General features: G+C 35.6%; 1 long non-coding RNA gene across 1 annotated transcript; it reads right to left on the reverse strand.

The window, feature by feature from the left end:
- Nucleotides 1-3,516: 3,516 nt before the first annotated feature.
- Nucleotides 3,517-5,289, reverse strand: LOC132172534 (uncharacterized). The gene is made up of 3 exons (XR_009439154.1): nt 5,058-5,289; nt 4,463-4,513; nt 3,517-3,775 (listed from the first exon to the last, which is right to left on the reverse strand). It is a non-coding gene; the product is annotated as an uncharacterized LOC132172534 (long non-coding RNA).
- Between the last annotated feature and the right edge of the window lie 2,504 nt (nt 5,290-7,793).

Below are 7,793 nucleotides of genomic sequence, written 5' to 3' on the forward strand. Positions count from 1 at the left end.
AGAAATTCCAAATCCAAAATTTTAGAAGTACATATCAGAAATTAAAAACCTAAACTCCCCAGTATAAAAATTGCCCAAAATCTCAATACAAAATGAGATATGCGTATAAAGAGAGCCACAAAAAAAAAAAAAAATCCCAAGAGCCTAAAAAGGTGAGAATGAATCCATTTTTTTGTTAATCGGGTGACACCCAGAATTGAACTGGGGAAAGAGGATTTGAAGTCCCCCGCCTTACCACTCGGCCATGTCGCCAAAATTTTAGAAGAAAAATCAAATTTTCAGTTTTGTAAAGGAAATGAAACAAAAAACAAAAAAAAAATTGAAAATCTCCATTTGTTTGGGGGTGTAAATCATGCCAAAAAAAACAAAAAAACAGAAATAAAAGAATAAATGAAAAGAAATTAAAAAGAAAAACCCAAAAGAAAAAAAGAAACAGAAATAAAAAGAAAAAGGGAAAAAAACAAAAAACAAAAAGAATAAAAAAAAGAAACAAGGAAAAAAAAAAAAGAAACAGAAATAAAAACAAAAAGAAAAAGCCAGAAGAAAAAAGAATCAAAAAGAAAAACTCAAAGGAAAAAAGAATCAAAACGAAAAACCCAAAAGAAAGAAAGAAACAAAAAGGAAAACAAAGACAAAACCTAAAAATGAGACGATGAATCATTGATCACCTAAACCTTATATCGGCACCACGTATCGTGGTCCATAACAAGCAATAGAATTCTTGGCCCTGCAGATCTTAAACCTTCTCACTCTAGGAATGGGTTTATTCAAATCAAAGTATCGGGATTCAATCGGTGAAGAAGAAACCTGGATAGCTTTGAAAGGTTTAGGAATTGGGTTTGATCTCTTTCTCCGGACGCCCCAATTAACACTGAAACAAGTGCGGCAAAACTCATCTGCGTTGCATTCCAGAGTGCACGTTCTCCTTCTCCGGACGCCCCACTTAACTCCGAAACAGGAGCGACCAGACTCTGATTCAGAGTCTAAACCACGAAGTTGGATCAGAGCGTGAGCCACAGTAATCTCATCCGGACTCAAAGTGAGAGTATCCCCTTCCATGCTTTATCTGATCAAATCTGGGAATTCCAATGACACTGATGTATTTTAGTAATCCACAAAAATATTGAAAACCCTAAAAATAGAGCATACAATTCAATCACAGTCTCTAAATCTAAGCCCTATATCTTTCGGAATTTCGAAATTAGGGTTTCATTGCGCTGGATTCCAATCAAACCCCAGATCTGAATTTCTTTCAAGAGTTTCCAATGTCGGATCACACTGTTGTTGAAATTTAATCGCCCAGGAAATCGAAAAAAAAAATTGAAAAAAAAGAAAGAAAAAAAGACATTGAAGTTCAATCGCTGACCATTAACGGCGGACAGGGCATCAGGTTAGGGTTTTGATCCAAACCCTAAATCAAGTCAAAAATTTCCCAAAATATTTCGCGAAAAGAAATCTCGAAGAAGAAGAAAAGTCTAAGTATAGAAAATCCCAAATAAATCTAGGAGTTGTCGGAAAAACATACCTGAGACAGAGAGAGAGGCTGAGCGCAGATCAAACACGAGGAGAGAGAGAGGCTGAGAGCAGATCAAAAACCCAGAAGAGAGAGAGGCTGAGAGCAGATCAAATCAGAGCCCCTGATCGATCGATTTCACCGAGAGCGAGAGCGGGAGCGGGAGTGAGAGCGAGAGCGTGAGCGGGAGAGAGAGACTGAAAAGAGTGACAATAATCGTTTGGACCAGGAATTTTGAATTTAGACGGATATTTGGATGGGTTGGGCCCGGATCGGCCCGGCCCGGCCCGTATGGAGCGATTATAACGTTCGTCACATAAACGAAAAAATTGCAAGTATTATTTGTTTGTATTCCGATTCAATGCTTAAGGTTTGACATTTTAAAGTGTTTTTTACTTTTGCAAATCTAAATCAAGGCCGGCTTATTATAGATTTCTTTAATTTCTTAATTAGTTACTTTAGTAGTTTGAGTTAACAATATATTATGAAACATGAACATTGTTTCTCATTTGAATTAAAAAATTTGAAGTTTTATATTAAAGAAAAAAAAAATGAAATGATTTATGAAAAATGTTAATAACTGGTTTATAACCGATTTTCAATAACTACATAACTGTCAGTTGTGGTTGTGGTTATTTAAAATAGAATAACCGCCTAAATCGGTTGTCATTACGGTTATGAGGAAGTAACCGCTGTCGCAGCTATTTGTACACCTCTACTCAGGGACAACGCCAATGCTACTAAAAAGAGATTAAAGGCTTAGATATATTATATGGAAGATAGCTATAATTTACTATCTACCTATATAACATGATTATTCTAAATCAAATGATTGTTACTGGAATTGTCCCCTTACTTCTTTAAATAATATACATTTCTATAGCATAATAACAGAGACTATACACGTTATATTTGTGAAAACCCACATTTATCATTTCAAGATACAAATTGTCCTTTATAGGCTCATTGCATATTCAATTGGTAATATTTTCTAATTAAGTCATAGACTTGCTGTAGTGACCCAAATAATTAACTAAGTTTAAGTAGCTTAGTTGTAGAGTTAATTTGAGCTTTGGGTTACTATGAACAATTAGGACGGCATTTTGAGAATTTCAAACTTTATGACCGTATATACGCATGGGGGAGCACGCGGATGTACGCCTGTAAATAGTACACAGATGTACTCGTAGAAGAGCACGCGGACGTACGCTTGTAAATAGTACACAGATGTACGCGTGAAAGACCACCCAGACATACTCTGACTTTTGGTTGACTACTTGTTAATGCCCGTACGTACGAAACAACCATTGATCCATTGGGTAAACAGTACACAGACGTAGCATCTCATCAAACATTTTCTAAGTATATATGATTTTCTCACATTTTGCAAACATGTCAACCGTGAAGTTTGCCATTAAAAAACAATAAAAGCATATAATTTCAAAAAACATATGGTGTTAATTTATCGATTGACCAAAAATGTTTTTCAAGTTGAACAAGTTTTTGAAACACAATCAAACACCCAAAGATATTGAAAATGTTTTACATCAAAACAAACATATGTTAAGTTTCATCAATCTTCTCTTTTTTTCCCAACAAATGTTCGCTCTTTGTCAAGGCAGCAAAAATTACAATCGAATGAAATAATAAATGAAATTATTTAATGGTAATTTTCATTGTTGCGTCAAGAAGTGAGCACTTAAGAGTATGTGTAGCATTTCTCTTTTATATATACGTACTCATTCAACAATAAATTCGACAAGCTGGATTAGAATTGGCTTAAATTCCCAAGCCTAAGCATGAAGCAAAAAATAGGACATGCAAACAGGCTTGAAAAATCCCAGGCTTGGTGCAAAACATTGGAGGACATGTTAAGTAATACATGCTAGAGGCCTTTTTTGCCTCCCAATTTGGGTGTTGCCACAATCTCCTCCCTACATTGAAGCACCAAAGCCTATTGGCTCTCAAAAGTCAGCAGTCAATTTCTTTATGTATCAAACTCATAACTTTAAACAAACTTATGTTTCTACAATCTGCAAAACGGAATACAAGTGTTTTATACTTCTTTTCATCCCCTCTTGGTGATAAAAGCTCACAAGTAATCTAATGACAAAACGTCAAATTCGTTAAAAGTAATTCAATGACCAAGTGAAAATGAATATTTCACTTCTTCCCACCCCCAGAAACATTGAACTTGAAAAATATAATGTCTCCATCTTGAACCACATAAGTTTTCCCCTCCTGTCTATACTTTCCGGCTGCCTGTGAAAAAAGATAAAGAAAAAGAAAAAAGCATTAGGGGTTTAATTCCAAACTAGAAACAAACAAGGAATTCAGACAATCCTGAAAAAGTTGGACCAATTGAACAATAAGACAAATAAGAACAATTGTAGAAAATTAACTTCTGGTTGAAATAAACGGCATTTCAGTTGCAATTGGGAGGTAAACACCATGTGATTAAGGATCATTCCGAGATAAAACTAAGTGAAAACCAATAAGATATTTATAATTCTACCATCTCATGAATGGTCTTCTTTGTTGTCCATTCTACATAATCGCAAGATTACCATATGTTACTGTTTGCCACACTCCAGTGAAATCTCTAGCTCCAGGGATGCTAGGCCACAATCACTCTCACACCACACTTTGCCTAGGGCTGCTTAGCCCATTGAAATCCCTAGAACCCTAAATCTGTAGTATGAGGTCCAAACTTTCAATTATAATAACCAATCTTGTTAAGAGAAAAAGAGGGGGATGCTCTTAAATATCTATCTGTCCTTTAAGGGATTGGAGAAAGCTTAACCCCTATTTATGTTGCGCATAGAACGAATAGACCTACAATGGACCCCCCATCCCCACCCAACAAAGGAAAGAAAAAAGGAGCTGCATATTCACTTGTGTAGCAATGCAAGGTAGAAGTAAACGTTCACAACCATATAAGATATCTACCTTTACAGCCCACTCACTACCAAGTTCCTTCAGATCTTCAAATTTCATTACCTAAACATCATCATAAAACAAGTCAGTAAATTTGAAGGGCTTACCGGATACATCAATAACATAGAAAACAATTAGAATCAAATATCTACCAGAACTATTGGGTGACTTTTGGACCATGATAAGAAGTTTCTACTCCTGGTTATGCTTTTTGAAGTATTTTGACAACTTGAAAACCAGTGCATTTGCTTTTTGCAATTATCCGCATGGTAACATTAAATAACTTGTTTGATGAAACTCCAACATCAACATTTTACTGAAAATATGGTAACATCTCATGGTGGTAAAAGCTGTGCTGATTCTAGCTAGGAAAGAGGAGGTGCGACAGTGGTAGTGAAGGAAACAGTTAAGTTTAAGGAGGCAAAGGTGGATTTAGCAGTACATGCATACACCTAGCGTGGCTTAGAGAGTTTTGGAGAAAGTGTTTATGGCTGCATTACCAATGGTCACAATGCCAACTCAAATTTTAAAGTTGTGTTAGAAGAAAAGGAAAATGACCAATAGTAGTTGGAATCAAGATGAATTCAAAAATAGTGAGCTAGGAAACCTCAGCACAAATGAATCCTCTCTCAAAATCAGTATGGATGGCCCCAGCAGCTTGAGGAGCCTTTGACTGCCGTCTAATTTGCCAGCATTTCACCTGCGAAACGCATGCTTGTATTGTTTGAGTACTGAATCAATATTTAATTCATAAATATATGTAGTCCAGGATCAGGTTTCTTAATTTAACTATGGATGAACCTTCTGTTGGGAGTACTCCCTTATATATAACCTGCCACCACCTGACTTCCATCTCCTTTTGGCCTCTCAGAACTTGAATTTTAAAGGGAAGTAAATTGATTCAGAACGATGCAAGTGCTTTTATTCTTCCACTTCTTCAGATTACTCATAATGCGCAAAGCTCATTTCAAAAGTCAAAAGCATGGGCCCTGAAATATTATAGATCATTGTCTAATAGTTTCAGTTCCTTTGCCACTACTTAAATTAAGATATTCCGGAGATCAATACATTCTTATAATCATTATATCATGGTTCAGAGAAAGCAAAGAGAACTGCTTCCTTATAGTGGACCCTTCTGGCCACCATCTTTATGATATGGTATCAGCAAAAGAGAAATAGGTGTTATGCACCAGATATTCTTGCTTTCAGCAAATCGAAAGTTACACTGTATGAGGCCACTGGTATTCAGTAGAAGAAGAGAGAAGATAAAAGGGGAAGAAAACTAAAACTTCTGTCAACGCCACATACCAAAAGGAAAAAAGAAAAAAAAAAAAGAAGAAAAAAACAAAGGCAAAGCCCTGAATTCTTCTGCCTTTCAGCCACCAGATATTAGAATTTCTTGGCCCTTCTATTAGACCAAAGTGGTGGCTATTAACTAGAGAACTAATGAGGTAAGGAATTTTCATAAAAAAAAACATTTAGCATCAATTAAACAACCTTGTGATCTGGCAGAATTTATAACCTTTACTACGATATAAAATGGGCACTGAATATAGGGGCTAAGCTCAATAATAGTGAAGGGAGATATATCAATCATGGAGCATTTTAGTATAACTCTCTTGTGGAATTGTAGATAAATGGATTTTGGTGAAAACTCCCACAATATCCCTAATGTAAAGCATATGTTAAATCCACCTACAACAGTAAAGAGCTGGGAAACCACAGCAGTATCTGCAGCATTCATAAGGATATAAAATTCGATAACCAAATTACCTCACACAGTTATATATGTATAGAGACATAAAGTCCGAGTAAGAGGCTTAAAAAATTGGAGGCACAAACCTCACTTTTCGGCTTGAACAATTGGCAGAGCCATTTGAATTGCTCATCAAAAAAAAAAAAAGCATTTAGAGATAGAAAAGCTAATCAGCTATCTGACAAGAACAAACCTTTGGAAATCCCAGTTGGTCCATCAATTTTGCTGCTTATGAGTCACTTTGAAATGCGCTCTTTTCTTACACATCATCTAGAGCAATCCCAAGTGAGTCGTATAGAAATATTATCTGCAAAATAATAGTAATACCGGAAACATCTCAATCATGTAATACATGCATGTATCAAATAGATAATGAACAATGACAGTTAGGAATTGGCATAGTTGCAAAGCACTGATTACATGCATTAATAATTGGCCATTTAAGCTAGTCAATCAACACGGTTAACAAATTTTCCCCCTACTTGCGCAGAGTATTAAAAATCTTGACTGAACTGTTATGGACTTATGCAAAATAAAGTCATAAGTTTGTGCAAGAATGCTTAGCGAGTCCAACCTTGAATTCATAACTTGCATAATGAGTTGCATCGACATCTTTGCCCGGGATCGAATGCCCCTTTCCCTTGCCACCAATTGCCGAATGGAAGGAGTGAATCAACAGATCCAACCAACCACAATACAATACACCACCCAAGCGTGAATCGGTTGTAGAATACACAATGAAAAATGGAGAATTTGTTGCTGCTGTACACAAAAGACCATGCTATAGATGGACTTCTGTTATCCATGTTTCATGACATCTAAAATTTATGAACTATTGTTCTCATTTTGCTTCTTCTAGCATATTTCACTTGAACTTGAATGCTGTGCAATCCCCCCCAGCCCATTGCAACCATTTTTCTTCATTTAAAGATTCTGTTTTACTTACTCTTATCTGCATGCTTAAATATATGCTCAAATGCGGCAGTATGGCCCTACATCAATGATTTTCACCTAGAAAATTTGTGTACCTCATAATCCAAAGAGTCGTTTTCTATTTCAAAGTCCCAGACACCCTTAAACAGCATTAATTTAAATCTTCCATCCCAATGTATTCCACCATTTCAAAAGAATCACCTTTTATCTGCTCCCTAATTAATCAAAATGAGGCCTAGGCCTCATAGCTATCAAGAACCAATTGTTTCTTCAATTTACAAAAAAAATTGGGAGAAAATTAAAGTTTTAAGTTGAATTTCCAATTTGAGGAAAAATGCAAAAACAACTCCACCACCATTAGTTCAAAAAACTCGATTCCAGAACCACAGTAAAGACCTATAAAAATATGAATGGTAGGCAAACATCTTCTATTATAAAGAATCCTAACAAATTCATGGAAGCATGTAATCTTGGACACCGAAGTGCTCTTGTTAGTAATGTCTACAATGATCTCAATTATTACAGAAAAGGCAGAGCTGGAAACATGTAAATTAAGAAAGCAAAACACAATCAAGATTTATATTATATGCTCATTATTTCCAATCATATACTAGACCCATCCATGTAAGATTAATAGTTTTGCATGAAAGGATC

The sequence above is a fragment of the Corylus avellana genome, chromosome ca2 (assembly GCF_901000735.1).
Source record: "Corylus avellana chromosome ca2, CavTom2PMs-1.0".
Lineage (NCBI taxonomy): Eukaryota > Viridiplantae > Streptophyta > Magnoliopsida > Fagales > Betulaceae > Corylus > Corylus avellana.